The sequence below is a fragment of the Oryctolagus cuniculus genome, chromosome 11 (genome assembly GCF_051225735.1).
Source record: "Oryctolagus cuniculus isolate XC-2025 breed Fujian yellow rabbit chromosome 11, ASM5122573v1, whole genome shotgun sequence".
NCBI classification, from domain to species: domain Eukaryota; kingdom Metazoa; phylum Chordata; class Mammalia; order Lagomorpha; family Leporidae; genus Oryctolagus; species Oryctolagus cuniculus.
In genome coordinates, this window is record NC_142877.1 from 56,557,292 (window position 1) to 56,575,925 (window position 18,634).

Sequence of the window (18,634 nt, forward strand, 5' to 3'; positions counted from 1 at the left end):
TACCTGTTCTCAGATACTTTAAACAAGATACAAAAGTGGATACTGTATCTTTTTGTAATTCCTGAGAAAGTTATCTGACAACACTTACCACTGAACTGTGCATTTCCAACAATTTAGCTTATTCTATGCTTACTATATAAGTGAATGTCTAGCAACATGAATTTGAGGGACTATAAATTCTTGAAGCACCACTTTTGCCCAGGAACATTCAGTACAGTAGTCTCCCAGTACCTCCAGGGCAGGGGATACATTCTGCTTTCCCAGGCCATAGCAGAGAGCTGGATCGGAAATGGAACAGCCAGGACTCAAACTGGCACCCATGTGGGATGCCAGCACCGCAGGCGGCAGCTTTACCTTCTACCGCCATAGGGCCTGCTCCCTGCTCCACTTCTGATCCAGCTCCTTGCTAACATGCCTTGGAAAGCAGCAGAAGATGGTACAATTCCTTGAGCCCCTGCACTCAGATGAAGCTCCTGGCTCCTGGCCCCAGCCTAGTCTTGCCCTGGCCATTGCAGCCATCTGGGGAGTGAATTAGTGGCTGGAAAATCTCTATGTCTCCATCTCTCTCTAACTCACCTTTTCAAATAAATAAAAGAAATCTTTAAAAAAAAAAACTCACGAATTGCTTATTTCTGAAATTTTCCATTTAATATTTTTGGACTGCATTTGACCACAGGTAACTGAAACCACAGAAAGCAAAACCCCATAAAGACAGCGAGGGGGGAATACTGTGATATTCATAACTTTAAGCATGTTTTACTATAATTATTTTTAAATTCATAATCTATTTATGATACATATCAAACTTTAGCTTATAGGCCAAATCCAACCTGCCACCCAGTTTTGTGTTGGTCACAAGCTAAGAACAGCTGTTACTTTTTTAAATGGTTGAAAAAATTGTGAGGAGCAAGTATTTCGTCTAGTGGTTAGGATGTGGTTGGGACAGCTGCATTCCATATGAGCTTGGAATGCCAGGGTTCAAGTCCTGATTCTACCCCAATACTATGAACACTGGGAGGTAGCAGGTGATGGCTCAAGTAATTGGGTCCCTGCCACCCACATGGAGACCTAGACTGAGATACCAGCTTCCAGTGAAACCTGGCCTATATCCCCCAAACACATATTTGGGAAGTAAGCCAGTGGGTATAATCTCTGTTTTTGTCTCAAATAAATTTTAAAAACCAGAAAAATTTATGACATATAAAATTATTTAACAAATGTAAATTTTAGTATCCATAAACAAACTTAACTTGAAACACAGCCACACTGATCTGTTTGTGTGTCATCCACAGCTGAGCAGGTATAACAGAGACCTCATGCCTGCAAAGCCTAACATATTTACTACCTGGCCTTAGTCTGTCAACTCCTGGTATACATTTTATTGGTAATCAAAATATGTGATTAGTTAAAATATCCCGGGTGTTTATGGCATAGTGGGTAAAATCACTGCTTGGTAAACCTGCACCCAATATTGGAGTGCCAATTCGAGTTCCAGTTACTCTGCTTCTGATCCAGTTTCTGCTAATGCATGCTGTGAGGCAGCAGATAATGGTTCAAGTTCTTGGGCCATACCGTGTGAGAGACCTGGATTAACTTCTGGGTTCCTGGTGTCAGCTGGGCCCAGCTCTAGTTGTTGTGGGCATTTGGGGAGTGAATTAGCCAAAGGAAGGATCTTCTTTCTCTCCCCCTCCCTATCATTGTTCAAGTATAGGAAAATAAGTAAACGCTTTTTAAAAATCTTAAAAAAAGATACATCAATTCTGACAAATGTCACAGTTTATATGTTAATTATCAATATATTATATTGTGTCTATTCAAGCACTAATTTTTTGATTGAATGTTCAAATGTTAGAAATTAGGTTTCTGTTTCTTTCTTTTTTTTTTTAGATTTGTTTTATTTATTTTGAAAGGCAGAGAGAGAGTCTTCCATCCGCTGGTTCACTGCCTAAATGATCACAATGGCCGGGGCTGGGCCAGGTTGAAGCCAGAAGCTTCATTTGGGTCTCCAATACGGGTGCAGGAGCCCAAGCACTTTGGACATCTTCCATTGCTTTCCCAGACGCATTAGCAGGGAGCTAGATGGGAAGTGGAGCAGCTGGGACTTAAACTGAAGCCCACATGGGATGCTGGTGTTGCAGGCTGTGGCTTTAACAAGCTGTGCTACAGCACCAGCCCCTGAACTCAGGTTTTCTTAAAATAAGGTTAGGGGCTGGTGTTGTGGTACAGTTAAGCCACTGCTTGAGATCCCAAAGTCCCATATGAGTGCTGCTCTAGTCCTACTGCTCCACTTCTGATCCAACTCCTTGCTAATGCACCTGGGTAAGCAGCGGAAGATGGCTCAAATGCCTGGACCCCTGCCACCCATGTGGGAGACTCAGATGGATTTCTTGGCTCCTGGCTCTGGTCTGGCCCTGGCCGTTTGAGGAATGAACCAGTGGATGGAAGATCTGTCTGTATCTCTCCTTCTTGTTCTGCAACTCTGCCTTTCAAATAAATAGTTTAAAAACAAAACAACCTGGGGCTGGTGCTGTTGGGTAGCAAATGAAGCCGCCACCTACAGTGCTGGCATCCCATGTGGGCACCGGTTTGGGTCCCAGCTGCTCCACTTCTAATCCAGCTCTCTGCTGTGGCCTGGGAAAGCAGTGGAGGATGGCCCGGGGTCCTTGGGCCCCTGCGCCCGTGTGGGAGACCTGGAGGAAGCTCCTGGCTCCTGGCTTTGGATCAGCGCAGCTCTGGCCATTGCGGCCAACTGGGGAGTGAACCAGCAGATGGAAGACCTCTCTCTTTCTGCCTCTCCTTCTCTCTGTGTAACTCTGACTTTCAAATAAATAAATAAATTGGCCGGCGCCGCGGCTCACTAGGCTAATCCTCCGCCTAGCGGCACCGGCACACAGGGTTCTAGTCCCGGTTGGGGCGCCGGATTCTGTCCCGGTTGCCCCTCTTCCAGGCCAGCTCTCTGCTGTGGCCCGGGAGTGCAGTGGAGAATGGCCCAAGTGCTTGGGCCCTGCACCCCATGGGAGACCAGGATAAGTACCTGGCTCCTGCCATTGGATCGGCGTGGTGCGCCGGCCGCAGCGCGCCAGCCACAGCGGCCATTGGAGGGTGAACCAACGGCAAAGGAAGACCTTTCTCTCTGTCTCTCTCTCTCACTGTCCACTCTGCCTGAAAAAAAAAAAAATAAATAAATAAATAAATCTTAAAAAAAACTATCACTTTTCAGATTTTGGTATTGTATCAAAAAGAATATATTTATCCCTTTTCCTACTATATATCTGTGTGATCCCTGTTTTCTTCATATACTTAAGCAAAACAATAACATAACAGATCAAATGCAGAAGCAGATATGAGAATCCAGTTGCTTTCAGTTAAGCCTGATGTTAGAAATTTGAGCTCTTCCTCCTAAGTTTTTTGAAAATACAAAATTCTGTTAAGATGTAATGAGTTTGTTACTATTTTTTTAATTAAATTTAAAAATGTTTCAACTTTTAATGTGCTAAATATCATCAGATACAACCCAGATAAACAAAAGCTCTCTGGAGTCTTCAATAATTTTTTTCAATAATTTTCTAGAGTACAAAGGCATGGGTACTGAGACCCCAGAGTCTGAGCCCCAGCACTTATATACAAACAGTGGAGAACCTGGACTGATCAACCTAGAAGGCTGCACTTAGTTTCTGGATTTCAGGCTCAGACATGCAGGGACAGGTTTCAAAGAAAGGAGTCAGCTGAAGAGATCAAACAGTTTGGAAGCAAATGACTGAAAACAGATGGGTATGAGAATTAGGCTGAAACATAAGTTAGGCAACACATGGCCAGAGCTTAGAACCTATCTGGAAACAGCTTTCTATAGGCAATTTACTCCACTAGTTTTTGTTTTGTTTTTGTTTTTAAGGTTTTCTAAACTTTTGGAGGATTCAAGGAAATATTTTGAACTCTTCCCCAGAAAAGTTAATAAAGCAAAAACAAAGAAGCAACAGCTTGTTGAAGTGACAGCAGGAAGCAAAGTTAGAAATAACTGGAGAACATTATACCTATCTATATTTGGCTTCAATGTGCATTTTAGAAGAAAAATTCCTGGAAACTGGTACAATGTCAAACATAATCAAACAAAAAAGTGTTAGCTTTTTTTTCTTTTTTGGCTCATTTTCAGATAAAGTATGATCACTAAAACAACAAACTAACAGCAATCACCCCCAAAACACTGGTCTTTAAGGATCAATTTAAAATCTTCATGGGCTTAACTTAAATACACAGTAACAGCAAGAACAAAGTTCTGGGAAAGAAATAGCTATAACATCCCACAATGATGATCATGGAAACACTAAGATGTTCCAGCGAAAGAGTTCTATTTTCTATGTCTGTCCACATATCAGAAAGACAGTGAATCTATTTGGAGGTATTCCAACACTCAACGACTGTCCCAAACACAGATGTGTATGATGTTAGCAACTATGCCACCAAATCTTTAAATATGTTAAATAAAACTAACATGGTGCTATTGAGGTTTGGTAAAAAGCTTAAACAAATATTACCAACAAGACAGTTGGTGCTAACACAAATCATTTATAGCAATCATGCTATAATGAATAAACTGTGCTGATTTTTTAATAGTCAAGTAATTCCTACTTCAAAAATAATGGCTGTGCCCTATTTTTTAATCTGAAAAAAAGTATTTTTTAACTGTATGGTAAATTTCAAGCCCCATATAAAATCTGACCTGTGGGGTCCACACTGTGGTGTAGTAGGTTAAGCATCCACCTGCGGTGCCACTATCCCATATGGGCACCAGTTCAAGTCCTGGCTGCTCCACTTCCAATGCAACTCCCTGCTGGTGATGTGGGAAAGCAGTAGAAGATGGCCCAAGTGCTTAGGCCCCTGCACCAGCATGGGACACACAGAGGAAGCTCCTGGCTTCTGGCTTCGGATTAGACCAGCTCCAGCCTTTGTGGTCACATGGGGAACAAACCAGCTGATGGAAGACTGTTCTCTCTGTCTGTAACTCTACCTCTCAAGTAGAATAAATAAATCTTAAAAAAAAAAAAATCTAACCTGTTTAGTGTATAAACATATGCATTATTCAGATAGTAACACTACTATCGGGGACTATGATGAGCAATTCCACACAAAGCAAGCTGGGTTTTGCAAGAAGGTGGGACTGTGGCAGAACAACACTGCTTCTACAGAGACCTAAGCCACAATATCACAGAGTAACTTTTTAAGAGGAATCTTGGCTTCTGTTAGATTGTCATAACACTGATATTTACTAAGGAAAAATGTAATACTGACCAGAAAAAAGAAACTTTTTGCACATTCTGGTTTCAAACTAATGGGAATATTTAGGGTGAAAATTACCAAAAGACAAGAAACAGCTAATAAAGTACAGCTGTGAGTTTATATTCAGTTTTTCTTTAAATGCTTAAGTATTTGTAAATTCTCAAAAAGACTGTGCCACTAACTCACTTTTGGTTTAGTTGGGAAGCTCTAGGAAACGCCTGCCTACAAAGTTTGAAACAGTAGATAAGGAGTTTATCTTATCACACAATCTTTCCTGAGTTCTAACACTCATCCTTCCTCTCCAAGGAAGTTATACAACAAATGTTTACTTTCAAAACTAAACGGTATTTTTGCTTCATTGTATAGAAGCAATATCTTATTGGAAAGACCAAAATAAAAACAAATTTTTTTAAAAAAGGACAAACAGAAGGACAAACAAGAGAATAAAAGGAAAAATAATACTATGAAGAAAGAAAATAACATTCTTTCAACACAAAGTGTTCACTGGGGAAATGTTTAACAAAACAATGTCATGATAAAATATTTTTAAGACATGGAATGACACCAGTGGAAAATATTTGTTGATGTTTATTTTTGTTTTGTTTTTAACTCAAAGGAATGATCATTTCTTGTCATTTATATTCCTTACACTTTGTTTATCCTTTCCCAGTGGGTCAACAGAACCATCTCAATTTCATTTTCTTTACAGTCTATTTTTCTTCCTGCCTCTTCAGTATTAAGTTCCTTTTTTGAGCTTCTGTTGATGAGTGTTTGGACTGGGAAGGACTTTGAGGGGTCTTCAAGCCCATCCTTCTGCTCACCAGGAGAATTCATAACTGACAGTATCAGATGGACAATGCATTCTGTCCCTGCCTCACAGCAGGCCTCCTTAATCTGCACAAACACTTCCACTCAAAATTTGCAATTTAAAAAAATGAAAGTAAAAATTAAAACCTCAAAAGAGGAAGGTGCTTTAAAAATGCATTTATCAGCTGAAATTGCTCAAACATAAATTCAACTGTCAGGTCTAAAATTAACATGCAGGAAAGTTGCTGGCTGCCAACAACTAAAAGTCTTAAGTCCCTAGAGATGCCTTCTGATGTTCTGTTTGGTTTGTAACATCATTTCACCTACAGCCTGGCAAACAGACCACCACACCAAAACACTACACCAATACATGGCAAGTATGTTTGTTTACAGTTGGTGTAGGCTTTTATTCAAAGCAAACAAAAAAAAAAATGAAAAGGTTGATTGAAATTGGAAATGCCAATAATATGGGGCAGCTACACTGTAACTGTTCTATGAGCTGTAGTTTAATTCCTTAACTTCTAACTTAAAATATTAGAGAATCAAGTCTCTTCCTAAGAGTTTCCAAAAGAGAATTTCTCATCTGATGACAAAAAAATACAAGATATACAATTGTTCTATCATTATTTTAAAGAAAGATAGAAAAAAACGAAAAAAAAAAACAAAACCAAAAAACCAGGAATCTTAGGAACGGGGAAAAAAACCCTAACTAAAAAATGTGAGGGGGCCAGCACTGGGGCACAGCTGATTGAGTAGCTGTTTATGAAGCCAGCATCTCCTGTTGAAGTACCAGTTTGGATCCCAACAGCTCAGCTTCCAATCAAGCTCCCTGCTAGTGTACCGGGGAGGGCAGCAGAGGATGGCCCTGCCATGCCACTCCTGAGACCTGGAAGGAGTTCTGGGCTCCTGGCCTTGGCCCGGCCCAGCCCAGCCCCAGCCATTGTCGCACCTGGGGAATGAACCAGCAGATGGAAGATCTCTTTCTCTCCCTCTCGCTCTGTCACTCTTTCAAATGAAATTTTTAAATGATTGGTTTCCTTATTTTTAATTTTTTTAAAGATTCATTCATTTGAAAGGGAGAGATACAGAGAGAAGAGAGGGAGGGAGGGAAGTGGGGTGGGGAAGAGAGAGAGAGAGAGAGAGAGAGAGAATCTTCTGTCCACTGGTTCACTCCCCAAATGGCTACAATGGTCGGAGCTAGGCCATGCTGAAGCCAGGAAACAGGAGCTTCTTCCGGGTCTCCCATGTGAGTGTGAGTGCAGGGACCCAAGCACTTGGGCCATCCTCCACTGCTTTCCCAGACACATTAGCAGGGAGCTGGATCAGAAGTGGAGCAGCTGGGACTTGAATTAGTGCCTTAACCTTCTATGCCACAGCGCTGCCCCACCCCACTTCTTTTTAATGTGAGGCAAGGAAGGAAGAATTCCACACTGTAAAACATCTATTATTTATCAGGAAGATTCTGAAATGAATTTAGAAATTTGTTTATGGATACTGGCAAGTTCTGAAGTGATAAGAAGTAATACAGGATAGCTAAAAAGCAACTAATACCTAACTTCATTTCTTTATTTTGTTTTTATTTAAATGCAAGTTGATTCAGTAGGTTTGGACTGGGGTCTTAGATCCTGCTCTTTGTTTTTGCTTTTGTTTTTGTTTGAGAGGCAGAGAGGCAAAGAAAGAACTCCCATCCACTATTCACTTCTCCAAATGCCTGCTGTTGCTGACTAGGCCTGGTGGAAGCAGAGAGCCTGCAACTCAACTCAGGTTTCCATGTGCCTGGTTGAACCCCATCACTTGCATTAGCAGGAGCTGGAGTCAGGTATCAAACCAAGGCACCAAGATGGAATGTGGGCATCTTAACAAACCAGTGTCTTAATTAACCAACAGGCCAAAAGCCTGCCCCCAATTTCTTTTCTTTTCTTTCTTTCTTTTTTTTTTTTTAGATTTATTTATTTATTTATTTGAAAGGCAGAGTCACACAGAAAGAGGGAGAGGCAGACAGATCTTCCATCTGTTGTTTCACTCCCTATGCGGCTGCAATGGCCAGGGTTGGGCCATGTCTAATCCAGGAGCCAGGAGCTTCAACTGAGTCTCCCACATGAGTGCAGGAGCCCATGTAATTGGGCCATCTTCTACTGCCTTCCCAGGCTTGTTAACAGGGAGCTGAATCTGAAGTGGAACAACTGGGACTTGAACCGGTACCCATCTGAGATGCTGGTGTCACAGGCGGCAGCTTAACCTGCTATGTCACAGTGCCAGCCCTATTTCTTTTTTGATAGAGTTTCTACACTAGGAGTTGAGGAATGTCAGAGATAGAATATATTTGGATTTATAACAGGACACCTCTAGAAACTTTGTAGAAAATAAAGATTCGAGGATATAAAACATAAGATGTGATTGATAACTGAATTTTATCCGAAAGATAAAGATTAATGTTACCATAATAATAATAATCTACTAATGTTGTATAACATTGTTCCAGCCTTAAACCCTGAATACATTTTTACCAGTGACCTAAAATGGAAACACAGGCACCATGTTTATCAAATTTATCAATAAAACGAAGATACTGAGAATGGTCAAAAGGCTAAATAACGTTAACAAGCTAAAATAACAAACCCAAAGTAACAGAATGATAGTTACAGAAATAAGCATAAAATTCTCAATTATGTACACCCTCTTCCAGGCCAACTCTCTGCTATGGCCAGGGAGTGCAGTGGAGGATGGCCCAAGTGCTTGGGCCCTGCACCCCATGGGAGACCAGGATAAGTACCTGGCTCCTGCCATCGGATCAGTGCGGTGTGCCGGCTGCAGTGCGCCAGCCGCGGTGGCCATTGGAGGGTGAACCAACAGCAAAAAGGAAGACCTTTCTCTCTGTCTCTCTCTCTCACTGTCCACTCTGCCTGTCAAAAAAAAAAAAAAAAAATCAACTGTACAAATTAACGTGATCTTGGGCTTTAAAAACAAAGGTACAGGAGCAAGTATTGTGGCACAGCAGGTTAAGTCACAGCTTGGGATACCCAAATCCCATACTGCAGTGCCTGGTTTGAGCCTTGGCTACTTGGTGCTTCTGATTGCACTCCCTAATAATGTGCCTGGGAGGTAGCAGATGATGGCCAAACAGCCTGGGCCTCTGCCACCCACATAGGAGATTGATAAAGTTCCAGGCTCCTGGCTTTGGCCTGGCCCAATACTGGCTGTTGGAAGCATTCAGGGAATGAATCTCTGTCTCCCTCTCTCTTGGTCACTCTGCCTTTCAAACAACGTAAATAAATCTTAACAACGACAACAAAAAGAACAGAGGTATAGGGTATAGTACAAAAGAATCTGTGCTCATCCCAACCCCTATACTTTGTACTGATCAGATTACATTTGATATGTTATATTCAGCTCTAAATAAGGAATTCTAAAACTCAAGCAACTAAGTTGATGAAAAACCTGAACTTTATTTAAAGTTTTAACACTAAATATATAATGTTTACACAATAAAAAAAGTTATCTATGGGGCTGGCGCTGTGGCGCAGTGGGTTAAAGCCCTGGCCTGCAGCACCAGCATCCCATATGGGTGTTGGTTCTAGTCCCGGCTGCTCCACTTTGGATCCAGCTCTCTGCTATGGCCTGAAAAAGCAGTGGAAGATGGCTCAAGTCCTTGGGCCCCTGCACCATGTGGGAGACCCAGAAGAGGCTTCTGGCTCCTGGCTTCAGATCAGCTCAGCTCTGGCCGTTGTAGTCACTTGGGGAGTGAACCAGAGGATGGAAGACCTCTCTTTCTGGCTCTACATCTCTCTATAACTCTGTATTTCAAATTGTCGCTCCCCCTCTTCGTGGAGGAACGACACAGGACCCTGCGCTGTTCTTTCATCTGCTCGGCCCTCCCCGGGTTTGCTGCTGGTTCTTCCCGGGTTGGCTACTATCCCTTCCACCTCCGTGGAAGGGCAGTTCCCCCTGGCCGCATTCCCCACTTCCGCAGGGGAGCGGCACACCGCCGGCCGGCTCTCTGGGGGCTGCACGGGTTCCCTTAGATGTTCCCCATAGATGTTCCTGGTGCATGCCGTCTCTCTCCTCCTTTATAGTCCTCCTCCGCCAATCCCAACTCGGCTGAGTACGCTGCTCTCCAATCAGGAGCAAGTCCTACAGTTAATTGGTTGAACTGGAGGCAGCTGTGCGGAAGCTGTTTACTTCTCTCCCAGCGCCATATTGTGGGAGAGCAGATGCATAGAATAAGTCCTAATTCGAGTAACTTAGTCTAGTCCGGATTGCTCCCCACAGATCCCCCTTTCTTTTTATTTTTTAGCGTTGATACGCGCCTGTCTTCGGTGTCCCACGGCACACACTCTGCTCTACTTGCTAGAGTTGCCACAGGCTCTTACAAGTCCTATCAGGCAAACCGAATCCGGGTCCTCTCTTCGCCATGTTGTGAGGAGGTTTTTAGGCGCTGATGCGTGCCTGTGTTCGGTGCCCTGCAGCGCATGCTCTGCTCTGCCTGCAGGGGACTTACAAGACCTATCAGGCAAACCGAATCCAAGCCTTCTCATTGTTGCATTGTGGGGAAGCTTTACTGATGTTAATTCGTGCCTGTCTTCGGTGACCTGCAGCTCATAAGCTGCTAGCTGCCCGCAGGTGCTCATCGCCTCACTTGATTAGGCAGACCGAATCCAAGCCTTCTAATTGGCATGTTGAGGGGAGGCCTTATTTTTCTCTATTTCTCTATCTCCGGGCATTCCTATCTCTCCCATTTTACTTCTATCTGCCAACATTCCCATTTCTCTCACTCCACTTCCAAACTTCTGTTTCTCTTATCCCCGCAGCTTCCCGCTCTCATTCCATTTCTAAACTTCTGTTTTCTCTTATCCCCGCGGCTTCCCGGCACCTCGCCCCGCCGGCGGGTTCCCGGCTCTGCGCCGCTTCAGCCCGCGCGCCTCTCTCATCTGCGCAGCTTCCCGGCTTTGCGCGGCTCGGCTTTGCGCGCTCCGCGGTCTCCACGCTTAACCCTTTCGCGTCTGAACCACGGCCTACGCCAGCGTTCCCTATCTATTCACGCCCCGTGCTCTCTCTGCACGCGGCGGCTTCCGCGAGTAACACAGCGTAGCTTGCGTCTCCGCCACTAGGATTCAATCTAAGTTCCCCGGGCTAGCCTGGCGAATTCAACCCAGCGTACGTCTCCGCCCCACGATCTGGCTTCCCGTCCTTTGCTCCCCGGGCTAATCAGACGGATCCCAATCTGGCTTACGTCTCAGCTTCTGGTTTCAGCTTTTCGCCCCCTATTCCCGGGCTAACTTGAGAACCCCAAAGTGGCTTTCGTTTCCGCCTCGGCCTGCCCCCCGCGGCTTCAATTTCCCTAACATTTTTCTCTACCCGGTATGTTTCCCCAAACTTTCCTCCAACGATATTCCTCCCTCATTTCTCCTGGCCTCTCCCCACAGTCCGCGTCCGAGTCTGTTTGTTCTAGCTTTCACTTTCGCTTTCGACCTTAGAGATTTCTCCCAGCTTCCCCCCGTAGTCCGTATCCGAGTCTATGCCTAGGCTTTCAATAGCTTCTTCCGGCTCCTTTTTCGTCCGGCTTTTCCCTAGGCTGTTTGCTAATCTCTCTCTCCGGTAATTTCCCAGTTCTTCCCGTTTCTTCCCTCCTAAGTTTCCTATCCGAGTCAGGTTTCCTATCCGAGTCACTTCTTCCCTCCTAAGTTTCCTATCCGAGTCAGGTTTCCTATCCGAGTCACGGCACCATTATGTCGCTCCCCCTCTTCGTGGAGGAACGACACAGGACCCTGCGCTGTTCTTTCATCTGCTCGGCCCTCCCCGGGTTTGCTGCTGGTTCTTCCCGGGTTGGCTACTATCCCTTCCACCTCCGTGGAAGGGCAGTTCCCCCTGGCCGCATTCCCCACTTCCGCAGGGGAGCGGCACACCGCCGGCCGGCTCTCTGGGGGCTGCACGGGTTCCCTTAGATGTTCCCCATAGATGTTCCTGGTGCATGCCGTCTCTCTCCTCCTTTATAGTCCTCCTCCGCCAATCCCAACTCGGCTGAGTACGCTGCTCTCCAATCAGGAGCAAGTCCTACAGTTAATTGGTTGAACTGGAGGCAGCTGTGCGGAAGCTGTTTACTTCTCTCCCAGCGCCATATTGTGGGAGAGCAGATGCATAGAATAAGTCCTAATTCGAGTAACTTAGTCTAGTCCGGATTGCTCCCCACACAAATAAATAAAATAAAGCTCAAAAAATGTTATCTAAAAAAGAACTAAAAGAACTTAGGATATTTAACCAGAAAGCATTAACCCTACTATTCCAGCATCCTATATACAGGACACCTATAAAGACTTAAACTGGGGCCGGCGCCACGGCTCACTAGGCTAATCCTCCGCCTAGCGGCGCCGGCACACCGGATTCTAGTCCCGGTTGGGGAGCCGGATTCTGTCCCGGTTGCCCCTCTTCCAGGCCAGCTCTCCGCTGTGGCCAGGGAGTGCAGTGGAGGATGGCCCAGGTGCTTGGGCCCTGCACCCCATGGGAGACCAGGAAAAGCACCTGGCTCCTGGCTCCTGCCATCGGATCAGCGCAGTGCGCCGGCCGCAGTGCGCTGGCCGCGGCGGCCATTGGAGGATGAACCAACGGCAAAAGGAAGACCTTTCTTTCTGTCTCTGTCTCTCTCTCTCACTGTCCACTCTGCCTGTCAAAAAAAAAAAAAAAAAAAAAAAAAAAAAGACTTAAACTGAGCAATAAATATACCATTTAGGGTAACTTTGAAATAAATACTATGTCATAGAAATATTCACAGAATTTAAAACCTTGGACTGATTTTTAAAAATGTATTAGTTTGAAAGGCAGAGTGACAGATCTTTCATTCACTGGTTCATACTCCAAATGTTCCCAACATACTTCAAAATACCAGACAACAGCCAGGAACCAAGAATTCCATCCTAGTCTCCCACATGGGTGTCAGGGGCCCAAACATTTGTGCCATATCCTGCTGCCCTCCCAGGCACATTAGCAAGAATTTGGATTGGAAGTAGAGTAGCCGGGCCTTGAACCGGCACTCTAAAATGGGAAGCTGGCACTGCAAGCAGTGGTTTCACCTACTGTGGCCAGACACTGACCCCAGGACTTAGTGGTTTAATGGGGCATATATATCATCAAACATGCGAAGTCTGCGTGTAGACAAGGAATCGGGTTTATTTACTGTGGCTTTAGATGACAGAACTAAAGAGCTTCTGCACAATGTAAAGAATGTTCTAAAAGTAGAGCCCCCCTGGGATGGAAGTTATGATACTGGGGTATAGCTGTTGTTTGGAATGCCCAGATCCCATATCAGAGTGCCTGGTTCAAGGCCCAGCTACTCCACTTCTGATCCAGCTTCTGGCTAATGCATACTGGGAAGCAGCAGATGATGGCTCAAGTGTTTGGGCCCCTGTTACCCACATGAGAGATGTGGATTGAATTCTGGACTCATGGCTTTGACTGGCCAGGTTCCAGCTATCGTGGGCATTTGGGAAGTAAAAGAGTAGGTGGAGCTCCCTCTCTCTCTCTGTCACTCTGCCTTTCAAAATAAACATTTAAGAATAAAAATGTAGGGGCCGCAGCATTGTGGCGCAGCAAGAAAGCTGCCACCTGTGATGCCGGCATCCCATATGGGATGTTTATATCCTGGTTGCTCCACTTCAAATCCAGCTCCTTGCTAATGGTCTGAGAAAAGCAGCGAAAGATGGCCTAAGTGTTTGCCACCCACATGTGAGACCCATATGAAGCTCCTGGCTTTGGCCTGGCCCAGGGCTGGCCACTGAGGATATCTGGGAGGTGAACCAGTGGATGGAAGATCACTCTCTCTCTCTGTGGAACTCTGACTTTCAAATAAAACAAAGAAAAGTATTTAAAAATAAATCGGGCTGGTGCCGTGGCTCACTTGGTTAATCTTCCACCTGGGGTGCCGGCATCCCATATGGGCGCCGGTTCTAGTCCCGGCTGCTCCTCTTCCAGTCCAGCTCTCTGTTGTGGCCTGGGAAGGCAGTGGAGGATGGCCCAAGTGCTTGGGTGCCTGCACCCATGTGGGAGAACAGGAGGAAGCACCTGGCTCCTGGCTTCTGACCAGCATAGCTCTGGCCCTAGCAGCCATTTGGGGGGTGAACCAATGGAAGGAAGACCTTTCTCTCTGTCTCTCACTGTCTAACTCTATCTGTCAAATAAATAAAAATTTTTAAAAATTAAATAAATAAAAATGTAGCGCTCTAACAATGAAACATGGTATCTGCGAATGGGGACCTTTCCTTAGAGCATTCAGAAGTTAAAAGCCCAATGATCAGGACTGGCTCTGTGGTGTAGCAGGTAAAGCCTCCACCTGCAGTGCCGGCATCCCATATGAGCACCGGTTTGAGCCCTGGCTGCTCCAGTTCCCATCCAGCTCCCTACTAATGAACCTAGGAAAGCAGCAGAAGATGGCCCAAGTGCTTGGGCCTCTGCACCCATGTGGGAGACCTGAATAAATTCCTGGCTCCTAGCTTCAGATTGGCTCAGTTCCAGTCATTTTGGCCATTTGGGGCGTGAACCAGTGGGTGGAAGATCTTTCTTTCTCTCTCTCTCTCTCTCCCTCTGCCTCTCTGTAACTTTGCCTTTCAAATAAATAAATAAATCTTTTTTTTTTTTAAAAAAAAAAAAAAAAGGTCATCAATCTGGAGTTCTAAATATGATGTTTTCATATACCCTGAATATATGTGATCCCAAAGAAGCCTCTTGGCAAAGGGCAACATTTATTTTTATTTTTTAAGGTTTATTTATTTATTTAAAAGAGTTACAGAGAGAGGGAAAAACAGAGAGAGGGAATCTTCCATCCATTTATTTACTCCACAGCTGGTGGCAATGACCAGGGCAAATTAGGCCAGAGCCAGGAACTAGGAGCTTCTTCCAGGTCCCCCAGGTGGGTGCAGGGGCCAAGGGACCTAGGCCATCTTGTGCTGCTTTCCCAGGCATTAGCAGGGACTGGAACCAGAAGTAGAGCAGCCAGGACTCAAACTGGCACCCATATGGGATGCCAGTGTCACAGGCAGCGGCTTAACCTGGTATGCCACAACACCAGCCTCGGAAGAGAACATTTAAAAATGAGTGCACATCAGAGAATCTTACAATTGTTTTCTATGACATGTTTTTAAAGAGACAGAAGACTTTTCATGAACTCCAAAGTCATAGACCCATTTTCAGAGAAACCAACAACAACAAAATTAACATTTTTTTTCTTTTTTAATGAATGCTGCATTTGATTTTCCCTCAAAGAAACAACATCTGCATCTGCAGTACCTTTGTCAAGAGACATGGGCAGCTACAGGCCAGCCTGCCCAACAGTGCAAGGAGAGCGCTCTCCGTCATTTGCATGGCAGAGCCATTTGCCCCACCTAAGACTTCCTTGAAGGAGGCGGCTCCTCCATATCGGACAGGGATGCCCGCCGCCGTGGAACACGACTCCCTCCCACTGCAGCCTGGGGGAAGCTCAGTCTTGACCCGCAGAAAGCAACAACTTGCGAGGATTTCAGAGCAGCTGTGGTTGACCAGAGTCGTGGACTGCACATTGAGGCAAAGTAGTAGCGTTAAGAGTTGGTTGAAAAAATAATTTTCATTTTGGGTTAGAAGCGAGGAAAGAGAGTGAGACATGGAAATGGTAGGCGTTGATGTGTTAAAGTCAGGAAAACCAGAGGTGTTTAACAACACTGACACTATCGCAGAGCGTAAACTTCGATCCACAAGTTGAAAAATGAGCAGCTCTCTCTAGCTTTCTACCTGACGGCAACATTAGTGAGAAAAACAAAATCTCGTACTTAATACACTTAACAGTGCCCAAGTCAAAGCCATCAGAAAGTCTCTGGAAGACCAAAAGCAAGGGACTTTGCTCTCTCATTGGATTTTTTTTTTTTTAATGTGTCAGGCAAATGGTGAAAATGTTCTGAATGTTCAATAGCAAAGCTCTTAATGTAAAATACTAGCCCAACTCAGTAGCTAAGGGGTCAGGAATTAATTGGTCTCAATGTGCTGTAGGGGCAACTTCCTACCAGGAGCAAAAGCTTCAATTGGCTGCTGAAAATCGAAAGTTATTACAAAACTACATCATCTGGTCTCTCTTCATATAATACCTTTACTGCTATTTCAGATATTATTTTACTTCTCAGAAGTAAAAGTAGAGAAGGAATGCAAAAGAAAAATCTATGCCACAGCAAAAACAATTAATCGGCTGCTATTAGTCTAGTGCATTATTAAACGATACACAAAGGGCAAAGGCCTTTCCTTTTTCTGTACAGAATTAAGAACAAACTGGTAAGACTACTTAGCACAGCTGCCAAACTCTTCTTTAGCTTCTTTTCTTACAAACACGGTACATTTCGCAACAGCCTCCACTTACCTTGCACTCTCCATGTTTAAGTACAAATTGTGTTTGATTTCCCAAACCCTCACCCTAACATATTATGACATATCTTCAGTTTCTGAGTCTAAACACAAAGGAAGAAACTGAGAAATTTCCACTTTCCTGAAACACGCGTCTATTTTATTTACACCGTTAAAAAAATACAGATAAACGGACTGCAGCCATCCATTTAACAACTCTTCAAGAACGCATGAAGAAGATACTTTTAACAAAACAAACTTAATTTTAGTGTCTTTGTGCTTCCAATGTCTGTAAGGACTGATGCTTCTACAGGCATTGCACTACTGCAAAAAATGTAAGCGTGGGAATTGAAAGAACTTGCGGGGAAAACTCTGCACACCAGCTACGAACCCAGGCGTAAGGTGACAGGGCTAAACCAAGCTCTGCTCACGGGAAACCAACGGCTGAAGTTAGGAAAGGAGCGAGGCGGGAGTCTGGGTAGGAGGTGCGCCGGGGAGTAAACACTGCAGCCCGAGAACACAACAAGCAACCCCGAGCGGCGTGGAGGCCCCCCCCGGGACTGAGTCCCGAGCCCACGTCCCCTTGTGAGTCTGGAAGCGGGGAGAGGAGGAGGAGGGGTGCAAGCGCCCCGTTTCTCTCCTCTCCCGCTGTGCCCGCGTTCCTGCAGGCGGGGCACCCGTCGGGGGGCCAGATCCCCGGGTCCCGGCCTGCCCGGGACACCTGGCTGTAGCCAAACACCGCCCCCAACTCCTCTCAGCTCTCAGAGCCTGCCCACCGCCGTGCCTCCTGGCCAGCTCAGCCCACCCACACCCCTTCTTCAACTCATTCACTTCATTTTCTCCAAACCCCTACTTTCTTGCCCACGTCGCATCCCCGACACTCTTCTGATGAACTCGACAGAAACGCTACGACCCTCGTTTGCAATCACTAACCCCGATCTCTCCAGTCAGATCCAGCGCCTGTCTCCACCTGATCAGGATCCTGGTTCTCACCTACTTATTCCTACTTCCTGGCTATTACTTCTGCCTTTTCCAACGCCAAAGCCTCTAACCCCACTCTTGGGGAAGCCCTTGGGTCTGGTTCGCTGCCCTTCCTCTTCCTCCCATTTCCAGGACCCTTCCATTAGGCTCCGCTGGAACACCTTTCCCACAGGATTCAAGTGCCCCCTGCATGCCACGCCCTGTGCCCCCCGGGGCTACTTACCCCAAGTTCTCCCCACACTTCAGGCCTCTGGCCCCGCCTTCCCCCCCAAAGGAAGGAGGCGGGAGGAGGGAGCGAAGAGGGGCGTCACTCCGCGAGGTAAACTCGACCTCCCATTAGCGCTCACCGCCGCCAATCGTGGCTGCCCTTTCTCTTATTGGCCGCGCTTAGTCTACGCCCCACCCTCTTCCTCAGACAGGGCCCGGCCACCGCCTCAGCGCCCCCGTCCAACACAGACTGGGAGGGGAGACCCCGGCCCGGGACGCCGTGACTGGCCAGAGTTGAAGGGGAGACTCCCGTCAGATCATGGACTAGCTAACGTGAACAGGACTCACCCGCTGGTAGCTCCGACGCCTCCCGCCCGCCCGCGCTCGGTCCCACAATCTGTCTCCAGCTCCTTCTTTCCCCCCTCAGCGGAGCAGATACTTTCCTCCCGTCCGGCCAGACGCGCTCACCTCTCGCGAGAAGTGGGGGGTGGAGGTGGGGAAGGGCGAGATCTGTGGGGGCTGAGTTGGAGAGGGGCCGAGGGGCGGGGCTTGCTGTGGGCCGGGCTGGCGAGGGCGGCTGAGCGAGTTCTGTACACACAGGCCACACGTGTTCGGCTGTGGAATCCGGGCTGTGTGTGTGTGTGTGTGTGTGTGTCGGGGGGCCGGGGGACGGCAAAGAAAGGAAACGGGAGGAGAGGGAGCCTTGACAGGTGCATGTCGTGGTGGAGATGCAAACAGTGGGGTATGAGATGTGTCAAAGGAGCACATTTTTAAAACGAGACAAGGTTATACCTCGGCCAAGTTGTATAAAGGGTTGGGGCGGAGGCGAGGCGGGTACTCAGGGTCCCAAACGGGTGAGTAGTTGTGTGCTCTTGTTTGCACGTAGAGTGCCCACCCTGTGGCAGCTCAATGTGCGGTGGGGGATGGAGGGAAGGGAGGGAGAGGTAAGGGTTCATTCAACCCAGGAAATGGCTACTTAAAAAAGCATGTGCTGGTCGTTTCTACTGCCTTTCAG

The 18,634-nt window shown here is 46.2% G+C and overlaps 1 protein-coding gene and 1 long non-coding RNA gene across 4 annotated transcripts in view; one reads left to right on the forward strand and one right to left on the reverse strand.

Annotated features, from left to right (window-relative positions):
• Window positions 1-18,140, reverse strand: part of LOC100351569 (cyclic AMP-dependent transcription factor ATF-7) — a 107,413-nt gene extending 89,273 nt beyond the window's left edge. The window contains exon 1 of one of the 3 annotated variants that reach the window (XM_008256540.5): window positions 17,968-18,140. The gene's annotated coding sequence lies outside the window, so the exon portion shown is untranslated. Of the gene's footprint in view, window positions 1-17,364; window positions 17,388-17,635; window positions 17,774-17,967 lie in introns of those variants that run through there. The other 2 variants (XM_008256541.5, XM_089308420.1) reach the window with 2 other exon arrangements.
• LOC108176647 (uncharacterized) overlaps window positions 17,826-18,634 on the forward strand; it is a 33,810-nt gene continuing 33,001 nt past the window's right edge. Inside the window, exon 1 of the long non-coding RNA XR_001793334.4 lies at window positions 17,826-17,973. This is a non-coding gene — a long non-coding RNA (uncharacterized LOC108176647). The remainder of the gene's footprint in view (window positions 17,974-18,634) is intronic.